At 40.1% G+C, this 12,170-nt stretch overlaps 1 protein-coding gene across 1 annotated transcript in view; it reads right to left on the bottom strand.

The window, feature by feature from the left end:
• LOC139118694 (uncharacterized) overlaps positions 1-3,160 on the bottom strand; it is a 46,510-nt gene extending 43,350 nt beyond the window's left edge. The window contains exon 1 of the mRNA XM_070682110.1: positions 2,634-3,160. The gene's annotated coding sequence lies outside the window, so the exon portion shown is untranslated. The remainder of the gene's footprint in view (positions 1-2,633) is intronic.
• Positions 3,161-12,170: the final 9,010 nt, after the last annotated feature.

Genomic DNA, 12,170 nt, shown 5'->3' with positions numbered 1-12,170 from the left:
CTGTGAGATCAATATCTGTACCAAGTTCGTCAAATTTGATGCAGCATTTCTGGAAATAGCACACTAATTAGGAAAGTTCATAAAAATGAAAAGTAGCACTTAATTGACATGATACCTCTAAATTTCTTTTCACATCATTACAACTCTGATATATCAACATCTGTGCCAAGTACCATCAAATTTGAATCAGTGTTTTTTGAAATATCACCTGCATTATGGAAAAAACTTTGAATACTCAAATTAGCAATTAATTGACTTAATAATGACATGTGTCTTTGTGAGTCAATAGAGCTTTGTGTGACCAACATTTGTACAACGTTTCATCAAATTTGGCGACGTATCTCCGAAAACAGCTCTTTTTTTTAAAAAAACCACTAATTATGCAAATTAGCACGAATTATGCATGCCACTCCCAAAACAATAGACGTGCATATATAGCGTATTACCATTTTGACAAGATTGAGGGGAATTGGCTCCGGCATGTCTGAGATATCGGGCCGACTGATGCAGTGATGCACAGACGCACGCACGCACGGCACGGAATCCAATCCATAAATCCCCGGACTTCGTCCTCGGGGACTAATTACTACCTTGCTAGCTTTGCAAAGATTTTGAGAAGCCTGCAAATCTGATAAAACTAAAGTTTGAAATTTTTACCACCACCTCGAATCTTTTACGTCAAACTTAACGTCAGCGTGGCGATTATCGCTTATATTTTATATCTAAAAGGTGGAAAGCTAAGATTTCCCGGTTAGTAGTCACTAGTTCCATGCGATAAAACTTATATAATTTGTCATGATGACCATTTGCTATTTCTATTGTTCTTCTCAATTTGTTATAAATGTTTGAAGCTTGAATTGGGAGGAGGGAGAGAGAGAGAGAGAGGACGAAGAGAGAGAGAGAGAGAGAGAGAGAGAGAGAGAGAGAGAGAGAGAGAGAGAGAGAGGGAGGAGGGAGAGAGAGAGAGAGAGGACGAAGAGTTACCTAGGAATCGAGGTGTAACTTTGCTCAGAACTTTATCCCTCGTTCGGTCCGAGTCTGTCATATACTAAGTTGTTGACACAACGATAAAGCCATGATATAAGCTGACAGCAGCGTGGTTACATTATTATGTTGCCCAGGTGCTTCCATGGAGTGTTTCAGTGAAGCCGATCAGTTGAAATTACTTGCAAAATTTCCCAAACGTGCGCGACATATAATGTGCGCGTATCAACAGCAAACACGACGAAGAGTGTCCATTTTGAAAACACCATATTTAAAAGTTGCGATATGATGAGAGGGGTATAGTATAAAAGCCAACGAATTGAACTCGACGTTTCCTGGGAAGATCAACTGTGAATTCAAAATGTTTTGAGCCAGCCTATTTCATGCTTAGAACTTCTTGCCTTATTTGAGAAGGCTTGAGCGTGTTTCACTTGAAGTGCGTCTGATGGCCGCAGATTCAAAATACGTGATAGACAAGTCCTATCACGAAACAGTATAGAAGCCAGAACATTCCTAGATAGATCTTTCATCGGGTGGCGTTGAAATCGTGAAAGTATAAGCCTCGGTTGTCTGACAACCGCTAAAGAGGCTGCAACTCAACATAAGCACTTCAGCCCTAATAGTGTCGAGAGGCTTGAATTCACGTATGAACACAAACAATTGCTTGCTCTGTATCGTTTCCAGGACAACAGGACTTTGTAAATAGTGACTGTTCAGATTTTTAAACAAGACTCGACCTTCATGGTTACGGCTGGTAATGTGTAGGAGTTTGGAACCCTGAAACCACGATACCCTCAGTCTACGCACGTGTGAACGACTGCATTTGACGTTTTCGTGAGTCTAGCAAATAACTTATCAAGTAAGATTTTGACGAGTGAACTACCACCAGTCGACAAATGAACTTCTTGTTTGTATCGATTCTGCTGTTTGCGAACTCCGTCTGAACTGATTTTAGAAAGGAGGATTAACACCAATCTGTGTCATATCTTGTTAACATCTAGCTTCGTGGGTGCGTAGCCATGTTTATTTCTTTCTCAAAGGTATGATAGACAAAAGAAGGAATATAATCACCTGAAAGAAAAAGCCTGAAGGTGCTTGCCATAGCGACTTGAACAGATTCTGTCCTTGTATTTACTGAACCATAACGAGCAAGCTTCTTCATGTCATGACTGTCTACACACTATAAGTTTGCTCTTCGCGGTGAAATAAAGCGGGACACAAGTGTTCTTATCACTGTTTCGCAAGTTCAATATTAAATTGGAAGTGCCTAATATCCGTCGCATGGGTATGTGTCTCCAATATCAATGGGCATAAACAGTGTACTTTCGACGACAGGCGATCTTGTCGAAGTGTAACTACCCCGTTTCCTGGTAAGTGACCATGCATGATTGCATTAGAGTTAGAGGATTCCAAAGATTACTATCGATTTTCCTCTCTCAAAGGATTGTTGCCGTGCTCTTTGACCTTTTCAGTGAAAACTAAGTAATCGTAACACATTAAAATGTTACTCTACAGAGAGCATGACTAAAATATACTGATAGGAAAATCACTGAAAAATCGCATTCCTACGCTTCGATGTTGACACAACTTTAAAACAAAATATTAGTAATTTTTAACAATACAAATATTTCACAAAAACTTGAACTTACCTTTTTAGTGAAAATATGTGTCTGAGTAGAAATGCTTTCTTCAAAGATTGGTCATTGAAGGTGAATGCCTTGGTTAAACTTCGGCCGCCGTGTAACAAGACGAAATTCCGCAGACGACGACGTGGGTGAACTGTTCTCCTTAAAGAGGAACAATTGTCCGCTTGTTCTGTTGCCTAAAATTGCTGCTCTAGGCGCGACACTTCTTGCAGACGATCAGTGCAATTCCTCACGTAAAGGTAACGCTGTCGGCGCGGCTACAATCGGAAAATATTGAAACCTTACTTGCTTGTTCAAAATAAAATATTGTATAACTACCAAGGAGTTCTCGGAAAGCCGAAACAAAATCAGCAATTAAGGGGAAAAAACCGAAAATATTCAAAATGTTTAAAAAGGTTTGTTTTACAATCTGTCTTGACGTCGCAAAAAAAACCCCAAGGTTATGGCTAGCCGCTTAAGTGAGACCTCACTTGTCCCGTGTAAGACGGTTGCCTGCTAATGTCTGAGCGATCGCAAGTATGTGGAGATATACTCTTTTGAGATGATTACAAACGGTTCAAATGTCAATGATTGTTGTTCTGTTGCGCTCACGTAAACAAAGCAACGCCCTGACAAAACTCAGACAACTGTCGCAGTCGTCTGAGGACAAAGAGGAAGAATAGCATGGGACACTGTCACTGGTAACAATACCGAGTTTCTTTTGTTATGGCGCCCTCTAGCGTGTGCAATGGTCTCAATTATAATATACATCGTTTGAATGGGGGTCAATATTTGAGTAAATGGAATGCGTCGGAGCTCTCCAAAGCTGTGACAAAAATGAGTTCCGGGTTAATATATGGACAAACAATTATGTTTGGAAAGGTATTAGTTATTTTTTCTTTCGTGATACAAGAAGGCAAATATACAAATGAAAAGGGTAAACAGTGAGTTCGTTTCCTTATTTCACTTTACGTTAAAATGTCCGTGCGTCTGATATGTCAGATGCTGTAGGAGTGAAATATGTAACACTCTCACATTAGAAAATTAAATGTGTGTCTTTCAGCAAAAAAACAGTCTGTTAAAGTTGAAAAGCTCGCCGTCAATGATTCTCTCTCTTGGTGATCCCTGCAACAGAGTAATTTGGTCCTGGAACGATTTCATTTTGCCGATTTTAGGAGTGTTTTTCGTCTAGCATGACAAGGGAGTTGGTCCTTGTCAATATTGACAGGTAGGCATAAAGTGGCAGCCCAGAAAATGAGATTTTTTTCGTTGGCAGGAGATGAAACTAAAGGAAAACCATGTTCACGATTTGTCAATAAGGCCAAGGATATTTCAATTTCTTTTCAGGCGAAATATTGAAATGATATAAATTGCGTTCTGCACATAAACGAGAGGATCTGGCGAATAAGAAGTCTTTGCAGCCAGGGAAGCAAGAACCGAGCCGTCACAGTGTTATTCATCGGCACAGACAATTCAAATTCGCATTTTTCAGTGTCTTTGAGGTGTGGTTTTCCATATGTCTTCATTTCAACATTGTGTGATCATTGTCAGAACGGCGGCGCTATCATAACAAAGGAAACTGAGAAAAGACACAACGGATTGAAAATGGCCAAGAAACAAAAACGGCCTCCATTCAAGTTCACAAACGGCCATGTCATCATTCCGCTACGTTGTGGTCCACTCTAACAAAAATATCCCCGAGTCACCGTTGTGACAGTTTCAATTTATTACTTTGTTTTCAGAAAACGCAGTCATACTTGACCATTAGCACGCCTCCGGTCTTGAAAATAGGTCGCTATTGTCACGCTGCCTTTAGACCATAAAAGCTAGACATCTGTCCTTTGAAGGCAAAAACTCAATAAAGTTCGTGTCCAGTCCTTAGGGGGCATCAAACCAATCTAACTTAAAAGCAAGGCTCATTTTATACGGTGATATAAGTCTATTATTTCAAATCCGCGTAGGAAACGTTTTGCGGCTAGCATGGCAACTGTTGCAGAACACAATTTCTCGCCAAAGAGGGGCACCTACGGCTTCTTAACTTTAAATCGGTCCGATCAAAATGTGCATAACGAATGGATAGTGTGACCGTGACAAACGTCGTGCAAAAAACGCTAAACTGTCCATTAAAATAGAACACAGTGCAATAATTAACAACGTTGAAGTCGACTGTCAGGGATTGGGTCTTCCGTAACATTATAGCTTGTCATGGATGCTATTGGTTTTGTGGTGAATATGCCAACACTTTTCTGCATAGCAACTCCAGCGTCGTTTGTACAAGAGTCCGTGCGGGATAGCATCATAAGTACACTACTACCAGCAAGTGTGTATGTTGTGTAGATGGGTTCACTGATTTGACGCATGTTGCTTCGTCTTTGCTTGTGACATTGCTCCTTTTCGAGTACAGATGATATTGCAGTTTTCTTATGTAAAAGAAACAGGGGGCTCGATGATAAGTAAGGGCGATCGGCAGCGTCCAGGCCATGACTATAGTGATTTTTATTTCAATGAAAAATGTAAATCTTTGAAATACCATCACGACGAGGAACATTTACAAGCGGGAAAGTGGTGAGGATGTATTTCTTTCGGTCTTTTCTTTATTCTCATAAAAATATTCTCATGAAAATACATGATTTGGTTTCTGTAAAAATATTTTTTTCATTCTAGGTCTTTCGCAAATGATGCGGCGACGGTTAAGCCACGGTCCCCCTATATTTAGCGGGACTGTATCTCATGCAGCTTTTTGTAGCTCACGTGAGCCAATCATCATGTACGACGCCAGGAAAGCAACAATCACAATGTTTCCCTCTACTGTCTATATTCTAACCATAGACCCTCGAGAAATTTCTTGAAGGTCTACGTTCTAGCATACAGTAAGATGACAACAATAGTTTCGCTGTTAAGTTTTGTACTGTGCATACGGTCAACGAGCACGGGATGATCAAACAGGTCTCTTTTTACCAAAGTCTCTTCTGAGTATGTGAGTCCACCTTCCAACGCTACCGACAAGTACATGTACATGTTCACCATACCGCGCACAATATGTACGGGAATTGAATGCGAAGTCTATTGTGTACCTATGGAGGACTTGTCTACACCACGGTAGGGACCGAGTCCATACTTGTATGTGTCGCACAAGAAGTCCTACCACTACGCTATTAAAACGGCGTCGGACATGACTTAACGATCGCCAAAAGTGAAAATGTATGACGAAGCAAAGTCCTGCATGCGACAACTACCACGCTCGCGGGGTGGGGGTGGTGTAATAGACCACGATAATTTGGTGATAAATTGTGGTTTTCTTGTCAATACATTCCTGACAGTAAAATGTCAGAGCAACAAGGTATTGAACTATGAAACCGGAGAACTTACGTTCGGAAGGGCAAAGTGTGATTAAGATAATCCATCAATTTGCGGTCTGATAGTAGATTTTCCTTTGTAAGTCTTAATATTGCAATGAGTCAGGCAATTCTGTCAATTCACAACGGATGGAGACGTAATTAAACTGATTTGTTTACTGGTGGGATCTTGACAGATCGGGTGTATAAACCATAAACAACAGCGTCTAAATTGAAAGACGTTCGGTCACGAGTGACATTAACTAATCATAAATCATGTAGTTTCCAATAATACCTCAATGAGTGATGTAGCGCCTGGTTGATTTCGTAATTTACAAGCCGTAGACAAGGTCATTCGTCGCACAGTCTACACCTTTAAGTATACAGTCCGAATGCGTAACACTGGCATATACGCAGTCATTTTTTTTCATTATTCTTCAGGCGAACGCGAAAACATGGCTTACAGGGCTTATTTAAATCTAAGAGGGTGAGAATAACGAAACACAGAATCTGATTTTTCTTTGCGGTTTGGCCGTATGTTCAGCTATCGTGCTCGAATAAAACCAAATATTCTAAAATGATAGATTTTGTTCGAGTCTTTTTGCACATGCTTCCATCTTTCGCAGCTACTGAAAAGTTTATTGCCACCAAGTGCGCTACATGTGCGGACGGAAAAAAAGGCGAGCTCTATAGTCTTCTCTTCTTGATTGTTGTTTGTCGATGTCGAAGAAGGGACTCCTACAAGTTCAACGAACAAGACGTACAGCGTCAGACATGACTCAATAGACAAATGACGTAGCTAAATCTGGAACAGCCTCCGCGCGCAAGGCGGCGGTGGCGCGTGGGGCATGAGGAGAAGTAAATGCAAAGAAGTAAATTTAATGAGAACTACTGAGGGCGATGATTTAATCGTCAATAAAGTCCTGACAGCGTAATATCAGAGCAACGGGGGATTTAACTATTTCGAATCGTCAAAACATATAATTTGCTTTCGGGGAGGGTGAATGGGAATAATGATAATCCAATAAATTTCAGGTCTGATAACGGACTTTCCTTCACTTGTTCGAGTATTACTATGAGTTAAGTAATGGGCTGTCGATTCAAAGGAAGATTCATTTGTTGGGTAGCGGTAGTCTTTTAAGATAGACGAATGCGTCATAAATAACAGGTATAGTCATGAGTAACTTGAATTCAACTCATCATACATCATGTTCTCTCCACTACTTTGTAAATGAACTGATGAAAGGACTGACCAATCGCAATTTACCAGCCAATGCTATATAATCAATGATATTTAATTGTATAGCTGCAATGATACGGCCACTCCTCAGGCTGCTGTAACACAATCGTGAATTCAAACGAAAAGAAAATGTTCAAAATTGTTTAGTGACCTGTATGAGCGCAATCTTATGTCAAATAATCGAAATCCGAGTTTCATTTTGGACTACAATGTTACTGTTTTCTTTTTTATGAACAATCAACCGAACGGAGGGCTTGGGTTTGATGGATATTACCATAGACACTCGATTGTCTATGCTATTACGAACAAATCGTTTGTACCTTGTAGGTTCAGTGGTACCCTTGCTGTAGACAAGAAATCCGTCGCCCGAGGGCGCCCTGCTTTCCTCAAACGGAGCATCCAGGAAGTGCACCCGAGCGACGCGACGGATCTTCAAGTCTACGTTTACTGTATCTGAACATAAGGTATATAATATGAATAGGGAGAGTGGTGTTTATCCTACCTCCATGCTGAGTGTGACTAAACGGACTCTTTAAAATTAAAAGAGCAGCCCGGTGATAAGCTTTCCGTCTGTGTTTTTATACACAGCGCCCTCGTGAGCGTATGAACTTTACCCAATGTTACAACACAGGGCGTCTAGATGTTATGAATATGATCAATAAATGTCATATATTAAACTTTTTTCATTATACAAGCCTTACGTGAGTTTAGTGCTTGCCTTTACCCTAGCTATCTCTGTATAGTATTTCAAAGAAAACAGTCCATATCTGTTAATTGCCCTCCCTAATCCCCTTTATTAATTTGTTCCATTGATCACCAACGTAGGGCCTATCGCCCTGACCAAGTAACTCGTTAACAGCTCATAAGGTGCTACTATCTTATGAGCTGCTAACGAGTTACCAAACATAATCCCTCTCAAGTTGGTTTCAATCTATTACATGTATTAAATATCGGCTAAAGTCACATGTGCTTTTCACTTTGTGTGACCATGGAGGTAGTACCTCCATGGTGTGACAGCATGGAGCTAGAAACGTTTCTAGCTCCGTTGTGAGAGAAACGGACACTTGCACCATGGACAATATACTTGTTCCAAGACTGTGGACATGCATACCTCATGGAGCTAACAACAGATAGACCATACTTCTACTGCCAATGCCAAAACATTAGAAATTGAAGAAATAAACTTTACCAGACTGCCATGCTACTGGTAGGCTGTAGATGTGAACGCGATTGCTGTCTCGGCGAGCTATGCAGTACCTGCTGCCGAGTCTCGAATGTCTAAGCATGGAGGTACTACCTCCATGGTCTAAGCGACTAGGGCCCTTTTTACATAAACTCTTTAGATTCTCGAGGGGAGTGACCATGTGCTGACCATGCTGACCGCATACTATTATGTCCACTGTTATTAGCCTATTGTTTGCGCTGATGAGAAAATCAGGGGGCGACCGGAAATGCGACAGATACCGTCAACATTTATTTAAGCATTGTTATTCGTAACACAAGGAGAGGGATTGTATTCGCACTTGCAGAGAAATTAGCGAGAGCAGAAGTTGACTGAGGCATGACAGTAAAAACCTGTTACTTCGCTTGTTTTTTTGTAGATCTGATCTTGATTACTCCCCCAAATCCATTTTTTCCCTCAATCTCAAGAGCAGAAGACACTATGGTCAAGAGCTGAGAATTTATTCCAAGTTTTGCTTGCGCCAGTCCCTCAATCTCTCTTCAACCCCCATGCCGTCACAATCATAGAACATGCCATACTCTCCATCCATGGAAGAGTCTTTTGGTACCTCCATGGTCCCTCCAACCATGGAGATAGAAAGATTCCTCCATGCTCCAACTGTGAACATGCATTTATAAATCCACTTTTAAATAAGAATATCTCATTGGCCAATCGGCCTACGGACTATTACATAAAAGACGTTCTTGAATAGTTGTACGTGTACTATCCTTCCATTGAGGTAGCAGATACTGCAGTAGATGTGAAACCCCGCTCCTCACTCCTTGGTGTTTCTAGTATCTCCATTATTTTATATGGAACGCCGTAGCTATCATAAATGCATTTTAAACATATTCTCTTTCCCATTTTCAGAACTTGTTTCGCATTTTTAGAACATGTTAGGCATTACTCTTACGTCACTCTGCATTGAGATTATCATTTTAGGCATTTGCAATAACATTACTGACATTCAACTGATCGTGTAAGGCATTTCAAACAATGTTATAGGCATTGAAATTATCATTTTAGGCATTCGCAATAACTATTAGGCCAAAAAAAAAAAATTGTGCTGTTCCGATTACATGGTTTTCAAAAATAGGGTAGGTAGGTAGGGAAATTTTTTTTTTTTCAATTTTTTTTTATTTCTCAATGTGCATTTTGTACGCGTTCAAACAAACTACCAGTGAACAATTTCCTCATGAAACGCACTCAAAGTGAATACCAATTTATTAAAATAAAATATTCATCAGTAGAATTGAAATGTGTGGTTTATTAGCTAGACTGCCACAGAAAATGATATGGCTGAATTACAATTCTTTGACAGGAAAGTGAACTGTTTATCCACAGGTAAGTCTGACTTGTAAGGGCTGACAAAACACAATATTTACTGTCATCAATGCAGTGTTTCATCTAGGATACTATACCAGGGATTTTAAAATTTTGGGGGGATTTAACTGAAACATTTAATGACATCTTATATGTAAGTTTTAATGTTGCAGTGATGTCACTTGTGATATACATACTTCAAGCCATAAATCACTTGCTTACACAATCCAAGCTGCTGGCTCCAAACACCATCCTCTATAAGATTTTTTCAAAAGTCAACAAATTTGGGTATCACTGTTGTGAATGTATAGGGCTTCCAAGAGTGGCGGACGGCTCATTAATATTCATAAGCTTTAATATCCCTAAAAATTGTAGCATATTCCCTCATGCTTAAATATTCTGTATGTTTGTCTGCACATATTCTGTAAGTCTGCTTTCATAGGGCTTAATGTACATTCAAACATCAAAATTAACAACAGCCAGCCATTCCCACTGTACCTTCAAGGGATTTTTTCATTTTTCACTGAACTGTCTGCACTACACAAAGGAAGAAAAAAATCTATTGTAGTTATAAAAGAATGTTTTGTAGCTTCTGAAAAAAATAATGTGCTTGTTTGTCACGTTTTTACTGTGCGTATATCATCCCTCACTACTGTAAGTTTGGATCAACATTGCCCTTTGCAAACCAATGAGCTGTATTTTTCTAGTGACCTAGCTGGTCTTGTAGTCTTGTGCGCAGACTCAGTAGAGGTAAACGAACAACTTAGAGGGTCAGATCCCTTGTTTTGAATTGAATGCGGAGTCGAGTTTTTCTCGATGTCAGATTTGCTCCAGTTGCTTTTTTTCAGTCATTTTAGAATGGGGAAAATAACAAACAGAAAGGTTGGTTGTCACCGACAGTTAATTTTAGGGTTTATTTGCCCCGAAAAATGAGTCAGTGTCTGTTCACTGAATTCAAAATCCGGGCCCATTGACACCACAGCTTGCTTCAATGCTTGTGCAGTCTGCACTGAACACGTTTCTGTGACAGTAAAGTCCAATTTTTCGTGTCAATTTTGCTATCAGAATTATTTTCAGAGTGTTATGGACATTCATATGATGCACAAAAACTTCAGTTTGTCTCCTTTTCTCAATCGTACAGAGATGATGTGACACAGAAACCTTATCGGGCAAGGGCAATGAACTTTTGTGAACGTAACTCTCAACTGGCTGAGAGGCTTTCATATGCAAATTCAGCGTACGGAAATTTATGCGTGGTATTGTTTAACCCTTTCACCACCATGGTTTGTCCCAAATCCATTGTTTTCTATGGTAAAGTTGGACCTGTATACAGGGAACTGGGGTGAAAGGGTTAAACAGCATTTATTGAAGTAGTTCAAAAAGTATCAAAATCGAACTAAAATTAGTTTCATGCGTTTCACGGTTTTTCATATCATTATTTTAACTTCCGGTTTACGAAGCTCTAAAAGTCTAGGGTCGGGGGATAAAATTGGGGTAGGTCGGGTGATCGGAACAGCACATTTTTTTGGGGGGGCCTTACTGACATTCAACTGATCGTGTAAGGCATTTCAAACAATGTTATAGGCATTGAAATTATCATTTTAGGCATTCGCAATAACATTACTGACATTCAACTGATCGTGTAAGGCATTTCAAACAATGTTATAGGCATTGAAATTATCATTTTAGGCATTCGCAATAACATTACTGACATTCAACTGATCGTGTAAGGCATTTCAAACAATGTTATAGGCATTGAAATTATCATTTTAGGCATTCGCAATACATTACTGACATTTAAATGATCGTGTAAGGCATTTCAAACAATGTTATAGACAATTAAGGTGATTGTTGAAGGCACTCGATTGTTCACTTTCGGCATTTGCAATACTGTTATAGTACTGTGCGGGCGCTGTTCTGTTATTTTAGATTGACCAACTCATTACCATGTCAATAGTAGCAGTCAAAGTCATTCAGCTCATCGTCTCAGGCATTTTCATCATTGTAGAGCCCATTTGTGAGGGCGCTGTTCTCAACTCCGAGTCTGCGCAATAGGTCCGAAACAAAAGAGCGCTCCCGCGAATTCCGCGCACTTTTAACCCACTTTTACTGCTATCGTCTCCAACGGGCATTCGCATGATATTGTACGCATTGAGCTCGAACTTTTCGCCATGGCCATGAAACGAATCCTCGAACAAATGTCTCTCAGTACTTTGTCTTCGAATTTTGAAGCCGAGCGCATCGATCCAACGCTTGTTCCATCTATGAGTGAGGGCCAACTCATGCGACTGGGAGTTGGCACAATAGGTCTCCAGCTACGTCTTAAACAGTTATGCCAGGCATATATTCAAGCAGAAACACAGGAAAGTGAAGGTGACGCCGCCGTGTAATAAAGGGAAAGTGGCTTCACACATCAGCCATCTCGTCTTGTATGTGCTTTT

The sequence above is a fragment of the Ptychodera flava genome, chromosome 19, assembly GCF_041260155.1.
Source record: "Ptychodera flava strain L36383 chromosome 19, AS_Pfla_20210202, whole genome shotgun sequence".
Taxonomy (NCBI): Eukaryota; Metazoa; Hemichordata; class Enteropneusta; family Ptychoderidae; genus Ptychodera; species Ptychodera flava.
Note: the sequence above shows the minus strand (reverse complement) of the source record. Positions and strands in the feature narration are given on the sequence as shown.